Source organism: Nyctibius grandis, chromosome 7 (assembly GCF_013368605.1).
Source record: "Nyctibius grandis isolate bNycGra1 chromosome 7, bNycGra1.pri, whole genome shotgun sequence".
Classification (NCBI taxonomy): Eukaryota; Metazoa; Chordata; class Aves; order Nyctibiiformes; family Nyctibiidae; genus Nyctibius; species Nyctibius grandis.
The window spans coordinates 16,175,249-16,200,485 of record NC_090664.1 but is presented as its reverse complement, the minus strand read 5'-3'; the positions used below and the strand labels follow the sequence as shown (position 1 = coordinate 16,200,485).

Below are 25,237 nucleotides of genomic sequence, written 5' to 3'. Positions count from 1 at the left end.
TTGGACTTGATGATCTTAAAGGTCCTTTCCAAACAAAACGATTCTATGATTATATGATTATTCCTGTTGGGAAACTTTTTACAAGCTGAGCGAAGTTTGAAGCTTGACTTTATGAATCTGTTTAAAAAACTAACGTGGAATGCACTGTAAATATGAATTTTGAAATAATGTAGATGCGTGTGGTGGGTTGACCTTGGCTGGACATCAGGTGCCCACCAAAGCCACTCTATCACTCCTCCCCCTCAACTGGACAAGGGAGAGAAAATATAATGAAAGGCTCATGGGTCAAGATAAGGACAGGAGAGATCACTCACCAATTACCACCATGGGCAAAACAGAATAGACTTGGGGAAAATTAATTTAATTTATTGCAAATCGAATCAGAGTAGGATAATGAGAAATAAAACCAATCTTAAAACACCTTCCCCCCACCCCTCCCTTCTTCCCAGGATCAACTTCACTCCTGACTTTGCCTCCTCCCTCCGAGTGGCACAGGGGGATGGGAAATGGGGGGTGCGGTCAGTTCACCACATGTTCTCTGCCGCTTCTTCCTCCTCACACTTTTCCCCTGCTCCAGCGTATGGTCCCTCCCAAGGGAGAGACAGTTGTCCATGAATGTCTCCAACATGGGTCCCTCCCATGGGCTACAGTTCTTCACGAACTGCTCCAGCGTGGGTACTTTCCACGGGGTGCAGTCCTTCCGGAACAGACTGTTTCAGCGTGGGTTCCCCACGAGGTCACAGACTCCTTCAGGAGCATCCACCTGCTCCAGCATGGGGTCCTCTGCTCCACCGTTGACCTCCATGGGCTGCAGGGGGACAGCCTGCCTCACCATGGTCTTCACCACAGGCTGCAGGGCAATCTCTGCTCTGGCGTCTGGAGCACCTCCTCCCACTCCTTCTTCACTGACCTTGGTGTCTGCAGAGTTGTTTCCCTCAGATATTCTCACTCCTCTCTCCGGCCTTCTTAAATATGTTATCACAGAGGCATTACCACTGTCGCTGATGGCTCAGCCTTGGCCAGAAGCAGGTCCATCTTGGAGCTGGCTGGCATGGGCTCTATCAGATGTAGGGGAAGCTTCTAGCAGCTTCCCACAGAAGCCTCCCCTGTAGCCCTCCCCCTACCAAAACCTTCCCACATAAACTCAATACAATGTGGCACTTAGGGACATGGTTTAGTGGTGGACTTGGCAGTGTTATGGTTACAGTTGGACTCAATGATCTTAAAGATCTTTTCCAACCTAAATGGTTCTATAATTCTATGAAAAGCATAAGTTGCTTTTAGAACACAATATCCTGCCCCACATCTCTACTGCATTTAATGTGGTTGTTCACCAGAGAAAGCCCTAACCATTTCTTGTTCCCATGGAAGAAAAAAAGACCTTCCACATGTTAAGGTTTGTTGGCTACAGCAGAAGGATGTTATATCAAAATGATCATCCGTAGTATTCAACCGTAGTATCCTTATATACTGTTGAAAAATTAATATTATATGACAGTTATGAACCTCAACAGAGAATGTGGTTGACATTTTCTTTCAGCAGCATACTCTGACAAATTACAGAAAGTGAGTTTGAAAGATCAGTCACCAAGGCTGAAATGCCTGAGGGAGAGAAGAAAAGTGTTCATGGTATAGTTGTCAGAGAAAAATATCTCCTGATTTTTATGGCTTTAGACTGCCCAAGACCAAGGACATGATCAAATATCTAATGTTACCCACACACATAGAGAATTAAAATAGTTCAAATCCAGTTAAACAGTGTCTCTCTCACTGGTTTAGCATTTATTAGAAACTGTGACTGTTCTCTTCACAAAAACATATACTAAGAAGAATTAACTCAGACTATTCCCCAATTATTCCCCTCTCTGGAGTTCTTCATCAACCTTTTCATTTCTCTGTCGAGAGTATCCTTGCACTCATGAGGAAGTGCTTGTTCTACAAATTTAAATTGCCATGGACTGTAGCTGCAGGGCTGGTTACTATATTCTTCCTCTAATCTCTCAGTTAGAGATATCTTTTCTAATCTTAGAAAATTCATACTCTACCAATCCTCAAAACTGTAGTGTCAGCTTTTGGAAGATAAATACTGAAATTCCTTTACTTTCAGACCTTGGCTTCCAGTATACTGCACTTGTATTATACTACCTGCCCTTTCACAACAGACTGAAATGGAAATGTATTTGCAGTTTTTCTTTTAAAGAGTCAGCGACCAGCAGTGACACAGAAACTTAGAACACACTTCTGAAAATTCAGTACCATTTAAAAATTATACGATAAACATAACAGTGTACAGTTTTAAAAAGAAAACTATATGTTCATCTTACTGAAACTTCTATATGAGCCTACTCTCTCTAACAATTGTAACAGCCCGAAATACTATTCCTTCTTTAAGTGTATCATTGTACTGTCTTCCAGCTTCCGCTTTTGGAACTGCTCTTTTAACCCACCATAACCCTCATTTTTTCATTTGACAGCTTCTGCAGAAAGAAAATAGGAGAAGAAGAAAGCTCCTTTCTGCATATTTGGTACAATTTCAGTGTCCTTCCCCAGCCTGTAATAATTAGGAACTCCGTGTGCTTTGTAAGCACTTTTCTCCATACTAGCCTGTGAATTCTTTCTCTTAGTTTCTGCTCTATTGGATAGGATGGTCTGAATCAATTCATTTGTAGCTAGCACCTAACCAAAACACCCACGTTGAAGACATAATTTAGCATTTTACTAAGATACCAAAATTAAGAATCTAGGAAATTTAGGATCCGTATATGACCCATGATACCTGGCGGATCATTTCCTAATTATTCTTTCCTTGTGAATTCTTAGGGTACCTCCTCCTTTCTATGTCGAGAGTATCCTTGCATGCATGAGTAAGTTAAGCCTGGATTCATTCTACCTTGAGTAGCCATTTACCTATGCAATAGAAAACAAGTTTTTTGTGCCTCTTGCATGTGAAACTTCTTCAGTATAACACGATTTTTAAAACATTAATACAACAGTCAATATTCAGGCAAGACCACTCAAGGACAATGTCTTCAATACGTGCTATTTTGACCTCATAACAACTTTATATAAAAAAAATACAATGGCTTCTGCTAGGACTCATATAAAAGTGTAAGGTTTTTTAAAACAGCCTATTTATTGCTTTTCTGCTCAAAATAGAAAGCAGATGAGCCACTTACAATTTAAATATTTCCTTCAGAAACAAAACTCAGAACTATTCAGACTGGAAGGGGAATAGACAGCTACAAGCAGCTGTAAAAGAACTAAAACTATCATACAATTTTAACTACAGCAGTTACTGTTCCTTCTACTTAAACATACCTTTGAATAGAGATCTGAATGTACAGTTATTTTATCTTCTATGCCACATAAGTTACTTAGGAGTCTAAGTCTTTGTAAACTTAGGAAAAAAGGTCTACAAGCATATAATTATGTTTAATGATCAGATTACCTGAGAAATGTATCCGTCCAGGACAGATACCTGGACATTTTAAAAGCATTTTAAAAAATGAGATGTCCCTATCGAACTAGTGGAAGACATGAGCTATACATAGAATATGGTTCAGATTAAAAGAATATCAATTCTATATTAGCATTTATCTCTTAAAAAAAAGTGTATCTTTAGCCCCACTGTAATATGCAGAGTTAGATTGTTCTGGTTTTCATTTAAATCAATAAAATGTTACCACGATTCTAAGAATTGGACAGATTCTTAAGGAAACTCTTCAAAGGACTGACAATTTTCATTATAAAACAAACTCACAGGGACTGCAAAACATATACCAGATTGAATCTTATTTAAACTTAAGTACAGAAGTTTTTTATTTATTACAACAGCTTAGAACTGACTCACTCCAGTGTTATTTTATTTGATGCCATAGGCTTATACCAAGAAGATAGCCTTTTTCGTACAGGATCTTATAATAATTGGATGCATCAAACTATACCAACATCAGCTTCCTCACTTATCAGGGACCGAAAGAAAATGACATATGCACAGCTACTCTCTACTGTGCATTTGTGGGAATTTGAAGTTTGAAAAGGATGACCATCTGAGGAACACTATGGCCCAGTCGTTCTTCCCTAACAGAATACTTGTCCAAATTAGAATCATAGAATCAGTTTGGTTGGAAAAGACCTTTAAGATCTTCAAGTCCAGGTTGGAAAAGACCTTTAAGATCTTCAAGTCCAGCTGTTTCAGCAAGATATTTTATGGCTAATTAAGCCAGACAGTATTTAGAAAACCAAAATGAGAAGATGATAGAATTAGACAATTGGGTGCTTTTGAAAATCCTATTGCATGATTATCTGTATCCCTAGACATCTTAAAATCTGAAACACAGCCTCTCTGTTCTTCTACTTAATAGCACTTTAATTCATAGAGATATTGTGAGGACATCTATAATTATAAAGGATTACGACATTTAGCTCTCTTGCCACCCCAACTATCCTAGGTGCAATTTATGATACAGCATGAGGAAAGCTTTTCCTTCCTAAAAGATTGTGCTAGAAGTCTAACTGTCCACTGCTTCTTCTAACACAAGTATTAGGTGGTCTCAAAGCAAGCAAGCAACAAGACTGAATGAAAGAAAATGGTTCCTCATACAATGTCCAGTTAAGCTGTTGAAATTCCTGGCCAAGAAATGTTGTGGATGCCTAAAGATTACATGGGTTCAAAGAGAGAATGAACAGACCAAGAGGAAAAAAAATAATCCTCTGAAAGGTGCTAAACACACAGAAACCACTTCTGGCTCTGACAGTCCCTCAGCTGTAAAGTGTCAGAGGATAGAAGAGTATATACACTTGCTATGTTTTCCTACGCATTTGTTTTCACTCAAAGAACACTTCAGTCCCAGGTACCAAAGTATTCCTATATTCCTGTACAAAGTCATTAACACAAGAACTAACATACATTAAGAATCTTTTTTGCTCAGCACAATTTGTCTTCTCTTTTAAAGTTCTATTTCTATACGCCAAATAAAAATGTTTATGGACTCTTTTTATTATTTGGACAAATCCAAGTGCTGTCACATCTATTTCTTGGCACAGCTGTGATAAACACACTAAAAATTAGGATACCAGATAAAATTAAGCACTTTGGCAATTGAACTTGGATTATCTCAGCACTGAATTCATTGCCAGCAATGGACACAGCAGGAAAAAACAATGTGAAATGCTTGCAATCAAGTTTACAAAAGTACAAGCAGCTGTCTGCACACAGGGCATCTTCTGTTGTGTCTCAAAATACAAGGAGCAGAATACCTGTACTGTGACAGCACACAACTAAGCAAACTAACTGACAAAAAAAGGAGTATTAGAAAAAAAAAGAGGAATACTAGGAAAATGCTGCAGAATCCTATCAACTCATACCAACACAAAACACTTTGTACAACCATTTTTCTAAGCCATGAAAGATATCACTGAAAAAAACCCTGAAATCAAGGAAAGGATACTGAAACATAATTTGGATGATTCATTTTGACAGCTTTAGTTTGATTTTAATGATGATTCAGATACACATACATTAGCATAAAAGTAATAGATTTCTGGGTTGCAAGGGTCAGATGGGATTATTTTAGTCTTCTTGTGGGGGCTTCCCCATGAAACTGCTACTTGTATTTTGTTACTTCCCCACAAATGCTACTTGTATTTTGAAACTCAAGGGGCTTTAACCAAAACTGTTGCCTGAGTGTTGTGACTAGCGGAAATTATCACATTGGTAAAATAGCAAAATAAAATCAGGAAGATTTTACTGTACTGGAAAAGGTGTACATCTAATACAGGAACACAATGGAAGGCTGAACAGATAGGCCTGTAGTTCTGTAATGCTCAATAAGACATTGGCAAGTAACCAAAAAATGACAAAATTATTACAGAAGTACACAATGATCACATATAAATATATTTTATATCTGTTTTAGTAGGAGTATTTTTAAGAATTGCAGTTCAGATGTATGAGGAACAAACATGTAGGACAACCCAGAATTTCCGAGGTCCTAATTTGTATGGATGCTTTTCCAAAGCCCACTAAAACTAATGGGAAAAAAAATTGTTTCAGAAATATTTTTTTTAATCACTGTTAAGTCACCATTGTTTCTAAGTTACTTAAACAATTTTTCTTACGTTCCATCTTCAGACAAATTTTTCTTTTCAAAGAACATTTTCTTTCAAATTTTTTCAAAGGAATTTTCTTTTCAAGAAACGTGTCCAGTTCTGGGCCCCCCAGTTCAAGAAAGACAAGGAACTACTGGAGAGAGTCCACTGAAGGGCTACAGAGATGAGTAGGGGACTGGAGCATCTCTCTTATGAGAAAAGGCTGAGAGAGCTGAGTCTGTTTAGCCTGGAGAAGAGAAGACTGAGGGGGGATCTCATCAACACTTTCAAATACCTTAGGGGTGGCTGTCAAGAGAACGGGGCCAGACTCTTCTCAGTGGTGCCCAGCAACCGGACACGGGGCAACAGGCACAAACTGAAACATGGGAAGTTCCATCTGAGTATGAAGAAAAACTTCTTTACTTTGAGGGTGACAGAGCACTGGAACAGGCTGCCCAGGGAGGTTGTGGAGTCTCCTTCTCTGGAGATATTCAAAACCCGCCTGGACGTGACCCTGAGCAACGGGCTCTGGGTGAATCTGCTTTGGCAGGGGGTTGGACTAGATCTCCAGAGGTCCCTTCCAACCCTAGCCATTCTGTGATTCTGTGAACACTATCTCTAGCAAGTTTAATCCATCTCCAGTGAGTTACAACTCCTCTTCCAACACTTTGACTTCCAACATATTTCAGCTTTCAGTGCCAGATTACCCTTGTCATGCACCTGAAGTGCAGCTGAGACCAATCCTCAATCTGTTTACTATGGGAAGACAAGAACAGCAAAGAGAACTGGGAAATAAGACCACAAAAGGGAGGTAAACATATGGGTTTGAGGTTAAGCCAAAAGAAAGTATCACACCTTAATCTTAAACTACTGGACACTTCTATGAAAGAAAATGAAATTGGGTCCCTGGGGTCTGGTGTACCAGGACAGTCTTTGCATGTAACAATTCCGAAAGATCCGGTGTCCACCCTCTGTTGCCAGACTAAGGTCTCTATGAGAAACTACAGCCATGAGAAGGGCTTAAAATGAATCTCATGGCACTGTTCAGGAGTTCTGCATTAAATGGATTTCAACCAGACCATTTCTATCCCTCTGCTTCCACAAAATATAAACAATTTTTCAAGAAGCCGCAAGCTCTAACTGCTTCCAAAGAAGTGTGGTAGTTGAAAGAAAACCAAAGCTGATAATGATTGTACAAGCAGTTATTTCCACAGTTCTCATCTGTAGGCTCCATTAACATCAGAAAACTTTTGGTTTTTTGTCTGGTTCCTTTTTATCTTGTATTTCTTTTAAGAGAAATCAGCTATTTAATGCTATTAGTGATGTACTCTCCAAAGCATGCCACCTAGTGTGATACCAATTTAGAGACTCAATTGCTTGGAGGATAAGTTGAAAAGAAAATAAGTGGCCTGAAGCTGTGGGAAACATAGTGTGCTATCCTGACTATGCTGCTTTTCAGTTTGATGCTGATTTGAGGCTCAGGGGAACCCTTGGAGGCTAAGTTAAACACTGTACTGAACTAAGCAGTCACTGGGAAGTGGCACAGTCTGGATTCACTTCCTGAACAGTTTCAGAACACTTTTGTTCAACAGCTCAGTCGTACAGCACACAAGCTTGGAAAAAAAAAATTGAACTATAAAGCTGCACAGTGGTATAACAGAGCTCAGCACAGGCCAGGGCAAGATGACCCTAGTAGATACAATGGGAAAACATACCTTTATAGGATTTGAAGTGCACTGAGTAAATCAAGAGATATTTAGGCTCCAGTTAAATTTAGATCCTTCCCTCTAGATTTTAAGATCTCTTCACCAAAACTTTAATAAAATTTTACTTCCATTTAAGATATAAATACACTACAGGCTAAAATAAGGTATGTAACAAAAGCCACACAAATTTCAGGGCACTTCAGAACTCCAGCCCTGGCCAAGCAAACAGCAGGGCAGGGATGGCAAGTCATCTAAAGAAGTTGCATATGTTTAATGCTGCATTTCAGCAATATGCTGGACTTGCTGCTTGTATGTATTCCACAAATCAAAAGGTCGCTTTCAAGGATTTGTCTCAAGTTTTACTCTTTGCCTTTTCTCAGGACGCAAGCCTACTCTACCACAGATAACTGCTGTCAATCAATATTACTGAAAAGCAATTTTTCAATGATACTAAAGGCTAAAATTTGCATAATAGCTACCTAGACTACAGATCACAGCTGGGTCAAGGTGCCTTTGCACTAAAAATATATATACACACAACAAAATATGGTGGTGCATGCTTCAAGGAACTGACAGTCTGAATGACTGACCTAACAGATAGGTAAATATATGACAGACAGCAGGAAAAAAAATACAAAATAGGTTACAGACTCAAAATAACGTGAGGAACACCATAATCCTATGAGGGAACATGGATGTAAGAAATGCAAGATTTGCTTATGATGTCAGGAAGGGACGTCACACCTTGTTTTGCACTTGCTCACTAATCAAGTATAGGCTGTAATCTCCATGAGACAAAAGCAAAGCACTTGCCAATGGACTTTGACAGCATATTCCAAGGTTAATGCACAGAAGGAACCAGGCACTTGGGGAATAGAACAAAACATCAGCCTGACTGATGCACTCTAAACCTGTTCACACAGGTACCTATGAGTAACTCTCCGACTCACTCATGTAAAAACAAAGTTCTGAACAGAATTTGGTGACACCTGGATTTGTCTGCCAGCACTGCGATTTGTTACCTATTAACCAGTTTGATGCATTTATTTATTTATTGTGAGCAGACTATGCCCAGAGATATTTGAAAAGTACTTTCACTGTGGTTTCTCTTTTCAGGCCATACACTATTTGCACACTTTTAAAAACACAACTTATTCATGCTTCTCTGTATAAAGCTCTTGAGAGCCATTCCTTTCTACCATATGCATTTGTGTGCTATTGAGAAATGCAATTATAAAATGCCCAAACCATTATGATGTAACATTGTCAGTGGCTACTTAGGGACTTTTTATGTATCATTAACATACTCATCAATTTGTTTGCTACACGTAGTCTAAACTTGAATACTGAAAACGCTGATGCTATTTTGGGTATTTTGATAGTCTACAAATGAAAAATTTTCTTCATAGAAAGAATTCTGTTTTTTCCCTACCAAGTTTCTGAAGGCAACAATAAAATCTTAAAATCTAGTGCTGTCAGCATGCTAGCTGTTTCCCATTAGGCATTGGTATCTCAGCTTTGGTATAAATAGCAGAATAACAATTATTATCTTCATGGTATAAGGCAGTCTAGCTCTGAACAGGAAACAAAAGCAATTCTGAACAAACTGAGAGCCTGGGGATCTCTGTGATACTGATCTCTCATGCCTGTACCACAACTAATATTAGCGTACACACAACCAACATGTGTTTCTGTTTTAAGATTCTATTCCTGAATGTTGCTACACGGCCCGAGCACCCTGTGCCCTTGTGACGCTCTCAGGCGCAATTTCTGTTCTCACTGCCTCTCATCTCCCGAGACCGTAGAAAGAGAGAAGAGCTATAAAACAGGCTTGAGAGTTGACTGGAACCCCTCGGGCAGCGGCATCTGCCGAGAAGGATCACTGCCATCCAGAGAAGAAACTGCCAGGGCTACTGGACTGCCCCTGCCTATTTTGGCTTCTGTTGCTACCGTCTCAATAAAGGGTAAGAGAGATGAAGAATCCCACGCCAGGCCCTGGGTTCCCAATAACTGGAAAGAGAAAGGGACCATAGAGGGCTTTCTCCTGGACACCCATGCCATGCGCACAGCAGTCATTTTCCCCCACAGAGCTTGCCACATTTCTTGGGTGGAACGTGACTTGTGTGTAATCAGATCAAAAGCAGTACAGTTACTCACAGCATGGAAAGGAGCCAAGACCATGTGAGAGAGGTCAGTGGCTGAGCAAGGAAGGAAACCAACATACGGCTGGACAATGAAAGGGGAAAGCAAGAGTTCTGGAGCTGGACGAGCCTGCTGCAAGCATCTGAACTCTCAGGTGATTGTATGAAGTGCCATTTTCCGAGTTTTCTCTAATCTTAACACCTTCTCTTTTCTTTCTACTTAACTGTGTTGTTCAGCTTTCTGATTTCTAATACTCACTGTTATAGAAATGACACAGTGCTCAACCTTAATTCTTTAATGAAATAAGTTTTGACTGGTACACAAATATAAAAAGACACAGTTTGCCTGACCTTGGAGTTAGACACATCGCTCCTTAAAAAAAAATGTTGTTGTCCCTCATCCCCATAGTAAGGGACATTTGGCTACAGTCCAGTGATACTAGCAGGCTTCAGTATCCATTTTTCTGTTTTCTGGAATACCAGGGGCCAAATTAGCCACTGGCATAATTTTAATAAAGTCAAGCAGATGATTCCAACAGGGAATTCAGCCATGGGCACTGAGCCACAAAACAGTGAAGATAGTTATGCTGCTTCCCAGAAGTTTCTATCCAATTAATTCAGAATTTAAAACAAAACAAAACAAAAATCCTAAAATAATCAGTTCTACAGTGTTCAATCAGCCGAGAGATGAGGAGTTCATCTTCCTGGACTGATAAGATGCTTTGTGATTTCCTCTGTGCTTCTACATGTATCATTTGTCAGAATCTTTGAGTCTTCTCCTTTACTAACAGGTAATAATTAGCAACCTTTATTTTAAGCAAATATAGGAAAATCATCCCCTTCAGAGAATACATATACAACACAACAAAAAAGTGCGAAAAGAGAGAAGCTTTGTTGAAAACAAGATTTTAAACATACCAACATTACTTATGAGGTCTCCAAGAAAATAAACCAAAACAAAACAAAAGGAAAAAAACACCAAAAACAACTCCCAAACCACAAAACATCAACCAGAAATTCAAAGCACGTTAAAAGGAATTGGAAATTGTTAGCAATATGGTCAACTATGATTGCTGTAAATATATATTGGACTGACAATGTAGTTTACTTGTAATTTATAAACAAAAAGTATGCAAGTCACCTGTTCTCTGAAATGTGAGTAGCCCTGAGAGAAAGCTCACAGCTCTGCCAAAAATATAAACAGCCTTTGAAAGCTGCTTGTTAAAAAAAGGGTAAAAGGACATTTGCAAATAAATCTTTACAGACAGACTTCTTCAGAGAGCCATGTGCAACTGCTCTAACTTATTTATAGAAGGTTGCTTCATGGTCACAGAAATACTAAGTATATTAACCACTGGCAAAGCATTGCCTTGACACGTAAGTCAAATGAACTGTGTCAAAGATGGGTGTGCAGTATTCAGGCATACACTCTAGCAGAAAACTGTTATTTTGATTACCGTGTCAAAATTAAAATAAACTTAAAAAAGGAATGTGAAAGAGCTTCTTTCTCCCTGCTCCCTCCACATCCCCCCTCAAAACCACGTGTGCTAGAGATACCGCTAAAGCCTTCCTTTTGTCTTTGAGAAAGAAAAGACAAAAGAAAAACATTGAATCTCCCCTAGAACAAAGGCAATGCAGGAGTCAGGGAAATAGGTCAAGATTTGGAAGAGTGGAGTTCTTAACAGTAGTCTATCATGGACTTCTTGTGAGTTCCTCAGTAAGCTACTTATGGCCAGTTTCAGAAAGATATTTAAGTGCCTATCTCCCTGTGAAATCAATGGGATCTGGGTAGCGGGATCCCTTTGAGGAGCTAGTTCTCAATTTATTTGTGCCTCATGCCCCTACCTGTAAAAAGGAGGGGATACCACTTTTCTACCTCATTCCCTTGCTGTGAGTTTGAATATTTATGGCTGCAAGGAGCTCAGGTGCATTACATCAGATAATCCCAACAAAGCAGTAAATGTGCTGAACCAGATCTCCCCCCTTTCACACAAAAAAAACAAAAACATACTCAAATAGAGAAACCATTGTTTAGGGAGAAATCACACAAAACACTCATAAGTATAACTGAATAATATTTAACAACATTGGCCAGAAACAAAACAACTTAGCGCTGAAACGTTTACTTGGTACCAATGACAGAGTTTTGCACAGTCAAGGCATCCTCATGAAAACGGATGAAAAAAGGGCAATCACTTTCCCCTTTTTACTTTGGAAAAGCAATTCATTTTTTTCCCGTTCATAAATTTCAGAAGGATACCAGTTATTAATGAGGTTTAGCAGAATTCAGTAAAAAAATATATATACAAACTCTTTCTATGGTATTCTCCCTTTCAGAAACACATTTAAATAATTGTTACGACTACGTTGCTTTTTTTTGTTCAGACACTGAATGATCTTACTCTTGACCTCATGCTATACAAACTAAATTTTCCTCCACTATTTCTGAGAGAGAAAAATTACACAGTTTTCTGAACTCCATTTTGCTTATTACTGTTCCAGTTTCATGGGGAGTTCAGATTTCCTTCTCTAAGCAAAATGGTAATGTCCGGTCTTCTACAATGCAACAGCCCTCTCCAACGTAAACAGCCTGAGTATCTAGAGATGCTCATGGTTTTGGTTCCCTTTACCTAGAGCACTGAGTTCCTCTTCAAATACATTGAAACTAGCAGATAAACCCTTGGCATAAGGGTAGAAGAGCGAGGAGACAAACCAGTACCACCTCAAAGTGACTGTCATTTCTTTGTTTTCTAAAGATTATGCTGGTAGTTCGAGGTACTCTCCATTGCCGTTATGCTTGCACTGATTTTTTTCCCCGTAGAATTTCCCAAGTATTTGTAGAATTCACTGAAAAGCAAAGTTGCACACAGCAAAGTGAAACTGCAAGAACTAGTGCTGCACTGAGAGTTGTACCATTTTTAACAGTGAGGGAGAATTGTTCCAGTTTAACAGTGGAATATAATGAAAAAACTACTCACTGAACCGCTTCAGATTGCTTCTCCTCAGCAAGGACACTTTCTCTGAAAAATTTACTTTTCTACTCCCAGATGCTCCTACCATGGAGCCATTAAAGTCTCAACAGTTATTTTTCTCTACTGGTTTGTTCCCAGAATTGCTCACAAGTTCTTCTTCAGGAAGAGAGCGAACAAGACAAATTTCAACCTGAAATTTTTATATATAGGATTCTAATACGTTACAAGCAATACTCATCTTTAACAATTTCTATATTACATTATGACAATACAGCATGCTACATTATAATGTAAAACTAAAACAACAACCAAAAAACCAGATAGTCTGATTGGCTTCCATTCAACTTTAATTTAACCAATAATCTTGTATTCAGTCTTGCACTTACATGCAATTATGACTAGCAATGCTTTGACATATTCAGTGTGAAACACAAAGAATGCATTTTGTGTTATTTTTTCTTCTCATTTTATATCATCATCTCTTGTATTTGCATATAAAACAGCAGAGTGTTTAGTCCCTTCCAGAATTAGAAACACTGTACAAATATTCCACATCCTGTTGGCTGTTTCTACCCAAGCTGTGCTAATGCTGACAGACCCTTTGAAGTTGCTATAGCTCTGGGAGAAACAGACGGTCTTTATAGAAAAGTCAACATTTCAGGAAAAAAAAAAAACAGGATTATTTTTTCTTGACTGGAGGCAAATTACAAAACTAATTTCTGATTTAAATCTGCTGGTTCTTCTCCATTCCCCCAAACACCAAGGTTTTAATACAGACAACCTTAGGCACTACTGCTGTGCTAGTAAAGCTCAGGTTGAAATCCCAAAGATGCTGGGATGTGCTTGATGAGACCCTATTCCAGCAGAAACTAGCATTCATTTAAAAACCAACTGCGAAAACGCAACATTAAATTTTATAAAACTTTCTTCGCATATAAGATATGTAGATCCAATAAATAATAACTTATCAGCAGTAGTCATCTATTCCATTCTGCCAATTTAAGATTAGTGCTTTAATGTATTTTTCCAGAGTTTTATCTAATCCTGTTCTAAACAGTATTTTCCACCAATTTCTGCTAGTATTATCACAGAACTAAATACGTTTCAGTCCCTCTGAGCTTTATCTGAAGTCCACATTATCTGCACATCTCAGTTATTCACAGTTAAAAGTATAACCTTAAAGGCTCCTCTAAACTTCTTTCAAACTTCAGCTGCTCAGATAAAATCACCGATGGAAATGTTATTTTCTTCCTTCACTTTTCTGTACTATTCTGCTTGGATGGGATAGAAAACTCAAAGCCACTGCTCAACTCCAGAAGTACTGCAGCAGGAGATGCAGAGACACAGGCTGCTCAGAGCACAACTCCCAGGTGCTCCATGGACACCCATCAAGTCAAGACAATCTCTCAGCACTCTTTGAAAACAATCTTCATCTACAATAATGTTGATGGACCAGGAGCCACCTATATCAAAGACTGCACCACCACAGTTCACATGTACAGTGCACCACATTCAGAGGCTGTCACACTATTCAGGATGAAAGCAATAGCAAACAAGGCATACACAAAACTGAAGATCAACAGCCTGAGTAAAACCCATAATCCTGAAGTAAGCCACCAGAACACCAGAACATAAAAAAACCCCAAAGATTCTAGGCCAAAATTGCTAATGCTTTTCCATCATTAAAGAAACTATGATGTTAAAAATACACTAGCTTAGGAAAGAGGTTACACACACTCTCTCACACCTACACATAAGAATACAAATGCTTATTCTTAAAACCAAGGGAAGTCCAGCAAAGGTTGCAGTGAGCCATCGACAGGAGGATTTTGCCCTCCTCTCTACACTATTAAAAGCACAAAAGTGTCAGTTTGTGCAGGAAAACAACAGGCCACTCCTCTCCTTCATTCTGTTCCCCATCCGTTCTCCCCAGCCCTCCCCCCAAAGCCTGATGATATTGCATGGGGAATCCCTCTGCAAATGAGAAGCCGAATGGTCCATTCCTGCATGGACTGGGGAAGGCAGCACGGGTCAGGATGCAGGCACAGCTCCTCGTCAGTCTCTTACTCTGTTCCACAGTCAGGAACCATGTGCACAATAATACTCTGAGGCTCTTCCATCACACAACTTCAACACCTTTCATGGAGATGTGCCTTCCCTATGCAGTGCAGGAGCTTGCTAACCTCTGCAGAGAAACCTAATCTTAAATGGTTTGAGGACAAAATTGCATTCTTATATTCTGCACTGAATCCCACTAGGCTGAGTTTGGGGGCAGTAAGAGAGATTTCAAACTCCTGCTGTCAGAAATGTTCTCTTTCGGTAGATAAATAAGATTCTAGAGCTGTCAATCTGGCACCTCTTGCCAGCATCAAATTTATTCTTCAGGAAAGTTGTAACAAATGTAATGTGATCAGGTACTAAATCAATCATCCAGATTTTTGGCTCCTATTGTTCACATGCTAAGCTGTTATCAGCTAGCTGGCTACGAAACTACAGTTTTAACCCTTAGGCTCCCAAATGAGAACAACCTTAGGGACACATGAATAATCAGGCCTGAAGTACAGTCTATTATACTGTACTATTGCCAATCCAATTCTACAATTTACATTTATTTTTCACGTTCCTTAACAAGCAGAAAATGTAACCTATGAGAAATAACACAAACATTAATTTCCTTGCAAAATTCTTCAGAATTATGTTTCAAAAGCTCTCAACTATTTTGCCTTGGATCTCAACATTTTTGAGCCCCTTTCTGCCTGTTTCTTTTACTTCTGCATCAAAAAGCAGAAATGTCATGCTTTAAAAAAAATGCAGGGATCTAAGACAGAGGAGGATGGCAGTAACAAAGGAGACGTTAGCAAATCCAAAATACGATGTACTTTTTGCCCCCCTAGATGCCACCTCTTCTTTAAGATTATTGCAGTTTGCTAATAGAGGACTGTGTCCTATTAATAGCATGGGAGATCCAAGCCAGTCAAATGCAGGAGGGTAGACCAAAAGTAGCGTCCAAACTAGGATGTCAGCAGAGACCAGTAATGAACACAAATGTGCCTGGAGCCTCCTCAGCTGTCCCCAGCTCTCCACGACAGAGCAGCATCTCTCAGCAGCTTCTTCACTGTGAACATCTGGGAAGGAAGAAGCAGTTGAAGACTCCAGGTCTTATGACCACCTGTACAGCCAACACAGAAATGCAGTACGAGATACTATAAGCATGTAAATATTTTCTCTTCAACCCGTTCTGATCGCTGCTGGTGCCTTCCATCTGCTCCTCAGGAAAAATCAACCATAAATCACCTCTTGTCTTATCAACTGCGAGCACAAATTGCACCAAAGCTTACAGAAATCAAGGGAAGGGTATCTGGTGCCCAGGCAAGCCTGTTAAGGCTTCCTTGTGACATCTTTAATTTCTAAGCTGGATCTGGGTCTGAGTTAACACTAAAATAGTTTTGTTGTCATAATAGCTGAAAAATCACTTCATCAAATATTTACTCAATATTTTTACACTGCAAACTGAACACAGCCAGTCTGAACTGAACACAGAAATGCAATTTGTCTTTCAGAAGTCTATGCAACAAACTGAGGCCATAATTCATAATTTCTTCATTTCTACTGTAAGCTCCCAGATAAAACAAAATATGATACATGTTGAAATCAGTTAAAGGGGGAAAACTAGATGTGTTTTGATCTTTATATTGTCATTAGATTTGGACTTTTTAAATGTCTGATCTATATTAGTAAGCATGTTAATATTAAAATATTGTCATGTAAAAGGCCAAAAAACAGTAAGAGGTTTTAGTTCCTTTTTAAATCTGAGCACTGTGTACCCTAATGCATTGAATGAGGCAAAAGCCTTGCGGAAAAAACAAAGCAAAACAAAGCACAGCCTCATGAAATTAAGAGGTAGTGTCATACAATGCATGCCAATGAGGCACAAGCAGAAGGTACATGTTGTCAGCATCTGGCTTTTATGAACTTCTAAGGTTGACCTAGGAGCTCGTACATGTTACAAATCTATTATTTTATAGCATGTCAAAGCCCCAGAAATAGTCAGAGCTTTAAACAGTGCAAAGCACTTTTTGGTACAACAACAACATAGGCCACTCTGGAGAATGCTTGTGTTAGCTTGCTTCCTACCCATCCTGCGTACACTCATATTTGGTTCTTTTGACCAAATCTATGTACCTTTTTTACATTGAGACTCCTTGTAAAAGTGAGCTATTACTACTCTTGCAAGTCTTACTGGTTGTAAGTCACTCTTTTCTCTGCTTTACTGCTAGTCCAGAAAAAAAAAAAATCACGTAAATTCAGGTATAAATAAGATATAACTTTGGAGATATTTTTAGAACAGATCAACTGCCATGGTTTTATACTGATTAGCTCCCTGTGTTTACTGATTGACCCTATAGGCTTCTTCATCATTAGTAAGCTGAAATTAGTGTTTATGGACAGGCATACATTGAGTTAAAAAGAAACACTAGAATCAAATATAAAAATTAGACTTCGCAGAATTTATGTCTGACTTAAGTCAATCATTATTTCTGGTATTACAGTTAAGTGGTAAGCTAATTACACTCTGACATGTCATTACAAGCAATAAAAGCAGGCTTCAAACTACAAATCTTACATATAGCAATTAAACTGGAAAAAAAAAATACAGATCATTCATGATCATCCATTCAAGCCAATAAGAGAAGCAAACACTGAGATAAACTCTTTTAGGGTATTAGCCTTCCCGTTCAAGAGTAGATTCCCTTATCAGCAGATTAAAGGTGATGAATATTTTCTGCCTACAGTTAAGAACTTAGGGTTTTGTTCCACTCTAAATGATTCTTATTTATCAGATATTTGGTTACAACAGTCCTTCCTAGCTGTATTCTACTTGGCAAATGTTAATGCAAAGACCATGAAACAGATTCAAATAAATCAGAAAGAACCAAGTATTAAAAGAAGAAAAAATACACCAGCAATTATATTCTTGAAAATCAGTTAAGGAATATTTTGATTTTATTCTCTCTCAAAAAAAAAAAAAAAAGGCAGTAAACAAAGAAGTCTTCTCCTGTATCCAGGTTTGCTTGAGGTTCTGGGGTTGTTATGTTCACTCTCTGGAGTTTTCTCTAAAGAGTGCACTGCTGGGAACATACCTGTCAATTCAACTACCCTCTCACAGCAAGGCGATGTAATGCTTTTGTCCTCTATCACTTCAGCTGTTGGACTCACCGCTGGGTGATGGCAGGACCTCGGAACTCACAGCACATCGCACTTCACTGGCAGTCTCATGGCTTCACTTCTGCCAGCCCATACAGCAGTTTCAACTTGCTGTTGCCGCTAAATCCCAGGGCTCTGCAGGACTGTCTGCACTAACATAGAGCCTAGGACCATCTAGAAAAAATGCCCTCAAATACATTGATAGAGGTAGAATATTTCTGTTGAAAATCCATTTCATCTCATTTTCATTTGTTGAAGTTGTTTTCTTTCCTTCTTTCTCTTTTTTTTTTTTTTTTTTTTTAAAAGAAAAGAATGGTGTTGTGCTAAAGCTAATGGATAACAGTGATCTCAGATAAGCACCCCAGCACATCGCACATCATGCATCACAGAAGAACAGGAGCGCAACAGTACCATTGCAATGGATGCAGAATAAAATCAGGTGGCAGAGCAAAAATCAGACTGTAGTTACAATTATCAGAATACTGAACTAGAGATCTTATGATATCCAATAGCCTATAACTGGACCAAACAAAAAATGAAACTGTCTTGCCATATAGAGGAATAGCCAAATTCAAAACAGGCCTACAGCACTCTATAATCATGCTGAATCGACATGTTAATCTCATAAATCATGATACAGAACTACAGGTAAAGTCAGAGTGCACGGTGACCACCGTCAACTTAACTTCCACTTTCTAGCAGAAGGAAATCTATTTCACTTGAATAAAAAAGGCTTTTGATACTAAGCATAAGCATGTAATTATTCCTCATATTTAAGAAATCGAGCAATTTGATGACAAAAAGATGGGAAAACCCATAACAAATTATTCTATAGCATTTTTGTGGGAAAATATTTTCTCAGACATTTTGCTAGAATACAAAGGAAGGGAAAGGTGCACATATTTGTTAGATGTAGTAAGAAATTCCTAAGCTTAATTAAACAATTATCTCAGAAAAGCTGTTCTACGATGTGTAAACTGTAGATGTGAAGTAGACACCCCGAAAGACTTCTCTAAATATAGAATCTACTTACCTAACATAGTAATAGAACTGTCACCACACATAAAAATACTGCAGTACATTAAAGTAGCAATTATAAAGACCATATAGGACAGGAAAGGGTGAATAAGGTGAATACAAGAACTACCCCATGCTAAATTTAATTTTCCAGTAATATAGAGCCCATTATATATCTGATATCAGTGGTATAGGTGAGTAGGTCTAAATTATGTCATAGTTAGAAAGTATCTCCTGAATTCAGACTTGGGAACTGAAAGCTCTTCACAGCCTTCTGACAGCCAGAGATTTACCCACTGAATCAAAGCCTCTCTGCCACTCTAAACTGCTCAGGATTTGGCATTAACATTCAAGGTCTAGAAATCAAACTGGACTATTTTTCAAAGATGCAAAGAATTTATATACATTCCCTAAAACCAATGAGAACAAAGGGGTTTAGCTGGCACCTGTAAAAATAACACACTTATCCAGTCTAGACATGGGTGTAGGAACTCAAACTTGAATAACTAAAGTGACATTTTGGTTAATGGAGACATGATTTCATCCCTAGTTTTTTTTGTTTGTTTGTTTTAATTTTCATCAAAATTTTTATGAAGCCATTTAACTGGGGGAAATTAGTGATTTCATTATGTAGCATAACTGTCTGGATATGATACTGAATCCAGGAAATTATTTTAGCAATATCTCCTAACCGTCAGCAGCAATGAGGATGTACACAGTAGACCACGATAGGTAAACAAGATTATTTGTTAGAAATAAACCTGTTATATAGTATTATAAAAGATTTCCAGCTCATGCAGCTGGAAGTACATACATGAACTATTTGATATCTGGGTAGCATGATTCAGGGAGTCTGCAACTATGGACAAAATTGTTTCTAAAATAGGAACTGAAGTAATAATTTTTAAAGCAGCAATCACACTCTAAGGACAGTCAACAGTTTATACTAATTTTAAAAATATAAATGAGATTCTGCATTGTACAAGAATCTTGATGGAAGCAAAGGTGTGACCTTCCGCATAACATCCTTTTTGAAAACATAACTGCTTCCATAGACATGGTATGAAGTGCTTCTTGTCACGATCTTGGTTTCAACACCATACCATAAATTTCCAGTGTCCTGTTAGGGGCACTCGCTCCATTTTCTTTTAACAAGAATAAAGCAGTTATGACATTAAATCCCTTCATGCTTAAAATGAAAATAAACAAACACAAAATATTCTTCATCACTTTTTTTCCCCTCCCTGGCAAGTACTGCTAAGCCACATGGCTCTACACATGAACTGTTGTCAACAGGCTGCTCTGAAGCTGAAGTTTTGGCTGACACGCTAGACAAAGTGATCCACAATGACATTGCAAAATTCATTTTTCTTCCCTTCCCTTAATTACTGACATGCTGGAATTGATAGGTTCGTAAACCATTCTAATCTACTTTCTTAGAATATATTAAGCAGGGATACAAAGCCTTCAAACTTTTTTTTTAATGTTGTGAATTGTGGAACTGCAGTCACATCTTTCCCTTTAAAAGGGTCCTTCATATGCCCAAACCCCACAAAGAATAAGGCATCAAATTCAAAAGAACAGCTGAAAATGTCTTGTCTGATTTACTGAAGTTGTCACTGAAATTCATCAACATTCCTGAGAACACTGTCTTATAATTTAAAAAGCCCTGCAGCAGCACTAACAAAACACCTCTTGGGTATCCCTCTTGAACAGAGCTACATGGCAGGCTACACAGAAATCTAGCTCTTACAGCAAGCCAGTCACGGTCAGCTGTTCCTCCATATTCCCAATGTAATAACAGTCCACAGAAATTAAAAGGAAAACTGATATGGGGACTGTATTTGGAGGAAACAAACACCACAAAATAAATGAAAACCCACCTCCCCAACCATCACTAAACTATGTCTAGAATTAAGAAGGAAGAAACAAGAACAAAAAGTTCAAACCCACAAGAAGGTGACTGAACAAACCCCTGAGCATGGTAGGCATGCTGCAAGGCAGGCGCTACCTACTCTGGGCTCCTCCAACAGCTCCCACCGTGGTCCCCAGTCACCCACACTGGGGAAACCTGGAAGCAGCCGCATACCCTTCTGGGCACCCTCCCAGCCTTAGAGGGGGCAGGGGGGTGGTGGTCAGAGCTGTGAGATGCACACTGTGCCGGGTGTAAACGCAACTGTCTTGTCCTGATCACTCCGTATGGGATTATAAAATTCCAGTTTTGAAACAACGCATGAAAACACCTCTGATCGGCCTATTTTGGATGCCTTTGAAATAGGCTGTGAATTTGTATTACCCGGGGTCAGAAAAACAGTTCTAGAAGAACACTCTTCCTAATCGCAGTTAATACAAATTAGCTATTTTACAAAAAGAAATACCAAAATAATATCCCATTACACTGATATGCACTAACATAATATTTCAGCTTTTTCAGACAATTACCTTAAATACTTCCTGCTCTGCCCAAATTAATACAAGCACATGCAGAAAATTAACTGGCTGTCTAGGTGCATTGTGGAACAGAGTGAGAGCAGCAGTACCAACGACAAACGTAGATACTGTGTTTCACCTCTTGAGAGACGATAACGTGTTTCTCGGGCTTTCATGACAGTTTACTAAGTCTGCCAAAGGACTGTGAGTCTGAGGGTAGGGATAAGGTAATTTTATTACATTAAACTAATAGGAGTAATAACACAATTTCCAGTATTTTTACACAGATTTCAGTTTCATACTACAGTGTAGAGCAGAATGGGTAATATTGCAGCTCTAATAAGATCTATAAAAGCATATTAATAAATGCTAACCAAAACACTAGGGTTAAATCCTGTACCCATTTCAGCATCTACACTATCTTCCTAACAGAATCATGAATTTTCTTTTAGACAGTAAGAGCTCAGATCTATCTTCAAACTTTAAAAATCCATTACTGCTCCCCAGCGATAAATTGGTAATTGAAACAGTTGGGTTGGTGCACAAATAACACTCTGATGTTAGATAGCCTCCCAACTCTCGAAAACATGGAAGCCTTTAAGCTTCAGCACTTTAACATACTCTCTGGAGAGCTGATAAAGGAAATCACCAGGAAAAAAGACCTGGTACTGGCTTCAATTGCACCTCAGCAGAACTCTTTCAAGCTCCACAGTATGGAAATTGCTTGTGCCTGGTGCTGCTATGGCAGCCCCTCAGGGGTTGGGGGCATGTTATTAGGTTTAATTCACCCATGTAGAAAAACTAGTTCTGCAGCTGCTACTACTATAATTTAAACTTACAGTGTCAGACTTTTAGCTTTTGCATTTTAACACTGTTTGCCTGGATTCAGAAAGAACAAAGAAAAGTGAAACTCACTATTTTATTCTGCCTGTCAGTGAGCTAGGGAAAAAAAAAAAAAAGGAGGGGGGGGCATTTGATGCATTCGTTTCACTTTCATTCCAATAAACGTAAACCACTACTAATCTTGTCAGGTTAAGATAAAATAGTTAAATATATGTGCCTAAATAATTTCAGTGTCCAGCAATAAAAAACACGCAATATTTCAAACCTGTATTATCTTCTTTTATTAATTGTTGCATAGTCAGTCTGTCTTAGTATTAAATTACTGTGAAGTCTCTGCATACTTACACTTCTCATATTTCTAAAGAAATAAAAGTGGCTTGCCTCGGTTTTGGAATTTAATAACATAAGATACTTGGCAGATTTATCTTCAGCTATGTCTTTGAAGACATGCTGCTTCTCTAAGCCTCTCCATGCAGCTCTTCTCTACATCTGTAACACATGCTATAGTGCCCTCTCATGGATGCTGAACACTTAACAGCAGAAAGAGTGACACTACCAAACCTGTGCGATCACATCATTTCATCCAAGACCTAACAGGTTAGTTCAAAAGCCACAACAAGGGAAGATTTTATAAAAGCAGCTGGCTGCTATCCTGCACCATTCATTACCTTAAGTGCTCAACTTTGTACCCACAGCCATTACTGAACCCACAGAATTTTAGGTAAAGGCAGTGTTTGAAAACTGTTCTGGGGTAATGATCCATGGCCAAATCTTCCCCTCAGATATTTCAGTAGCAAATTCATCACCACAACTTTCTCAAGTTATTATACCCTCTTCCATTCTCCTTCATTTCATACTCATGGGTGGTGTAATACAACACAGCACATCCAGACCGTGTTCTTTGCTGGGAGACACTTCAGGAACTCTTCCAGCAACAAGTTATATAGCTACAATTACTTTGGGGAAATAAATAAATTTGTCTTTTTAAAATTCAGCTTCTCAAAGTCTTAAAAGGACTAACAAACCCAATAGGAAAACAGATTGTATTTATGAAAACTGTGCAAAGTTATGATGGACAAGCAGCATATCCAGTTGCATAAATACTATTTTATTCAGAGAAGAAAATCTATTAAGTAGAATTTTTTAGATCTGTGTACGAGATAAACAAGCAATAACCTACAAATGACCAAACACAGCCAAAACATTTGTGTAAAGGGCAAATGCCTTTAAATAAAATTTAAGGTTTAATAATAAGTCTAGAACACAACAATGCTATACTTGTATAAAAGCTTGTAAACTTGAAGTAGAAGACAAACGCTGGTTTGGCCTCTTCCCTAGGCTGCATATATTGTACCTGCTACGAAACACCAGGATATCAACAGAATGGGGTCACCTTTTATAAACATCAAATAAAAGTGTTTAATTGCAGTTTTGGCTATAATGCAGTAACAGTTTTGTTAAGAGTTTGGAAGTACTCAGTTTCTCCATAAAACTAAATTTAGTTACAGAAAGTTTGAAAGTACTGAAGCATTTAACAAAACAAAGGGAAAGCAGTAACATAATTATACACTGAAAATCAAACAAAATACTTTATGAACCAACTATTACAGATCTTGAGCAAAGTAATAAACCTTCAATAGAAGTACAAATGATAAAGCACTTTTCTGAAATTCATAATTATTCCCGTAATCTGTGTTATTACAAAAACATGAAGAATCGGGTGGCACCACAGGTAGAAAAAAGTAATCTGCTGTTCAATTACAAGTCAATTGTTTGGATTATATTTTCAATGCAGAATATTTAAAGCAGCTCTCATTATACACAGAATGGGAAATATTTTTTAAAACTCTGTTTTGTTTTTTTTTTTTTTTTTTAATTAAAAGTGTCTAACATGATAGCAGAAATAGATCTAATTACTTCACTGGTTAAAGACAGAACATCTGGTATTGGACTGACTAAATTTAAGGCATTTGAGCAGGCTGTGAAATGACAAACAGTAGCAAAGGTACAGGATATTTTAATCACAATTTGGACTACCATTGGCTTGTAACACATGCAAATTCAGGTAGAGTTATTCAATGTGCTAATTTCCATGTTCCATTTTGGCATATTATACAGTTACAGCAATGCATATATATAGATGTATTTGGTTTATACATATATACGTGTATATATACGTGTGTGTGTACAGGCATATAAAGTGTGAAATATTGCAACATTTAGCAGAAGTTGCCAAAACCAGGAATACAATATTCACAGTTTGGATCAAAAGGTCAATTGCCTTCATTCCTAGAGCCAGTTAAAAACAGGGGGAGTAGATCTCACCTCTAAACCTGTTTTCTCACAGACAAGAAGCTCTTGATGTCATGTTTCCTTTCAAGATACATTCTGCAAGTTCATCAGAGATAGGGAAACTGAACTATGACTTTCTAGTAAAGAGTTCATATTAAAAAGTGTGCCATATAACAATTTGAAGTATTACTATACTAAGGAAAGGAATTTTAATGCTAGTAAAGAATTTCTTGTCTCAAACCAAGCTGGTGAAGGGTCTGGAGGGTCTGACCTATGAGGAACGGCTGAGGGAGCTGGGGTTGTTTAGCCTGGAGAAGAGGAGGCTCAGAGGTGACCTTATTGCAGTCTACAACTACCTGAAGGGAGGTTGTAGTGAAGTGGGAGTCGGTCTCTTATCCCAGGCAACTAGCGATAGGACAAGAGGACACAGCCTCAGGCTTCGCCAGGGGAGGTTCAGGTTGGACATTAGGAAGAATTTCTTCTCAGAAAGGGTTATTAGACATCGGAACGGGCTGCCCAGGGAGGTGGTGGAGTCACCATC

General features: G+C 38.4%; 1 protein-coding gene and 1 long non-coding RNA gene across 3 annotated transcripts in view; one reads left to right on the top strand and one right to left on the bottom strand.

Moving 5' to 3' along the window:
- ZNF385D (zinc finger protein 385D) overlaps positions 1–25,237 on the bottom strand; it is a 467,763-nt gene that overhangs the window by 320,847 nt on the left and 121,679 nt on the right. The gene's annotated exons all lie outside the window — the stretch shown is intronic.
- The window catches only part of LOC137665619 (uncharacterized), a 42,386-nt gene continuing 26,824 nt past the window's right edge, over positions 9,676–25,237 (top strand). For both annotated transcript variants that reach the window (XR_011048524.1, XR_011048525.1), the window contains exon 1: positions 9,676–10,092. This is a non-coding gene — a long non-coding RNA (uncharacterized lncRNA). The remainder of the gene's footprint in view (positions 10,093–25,237) is intronic.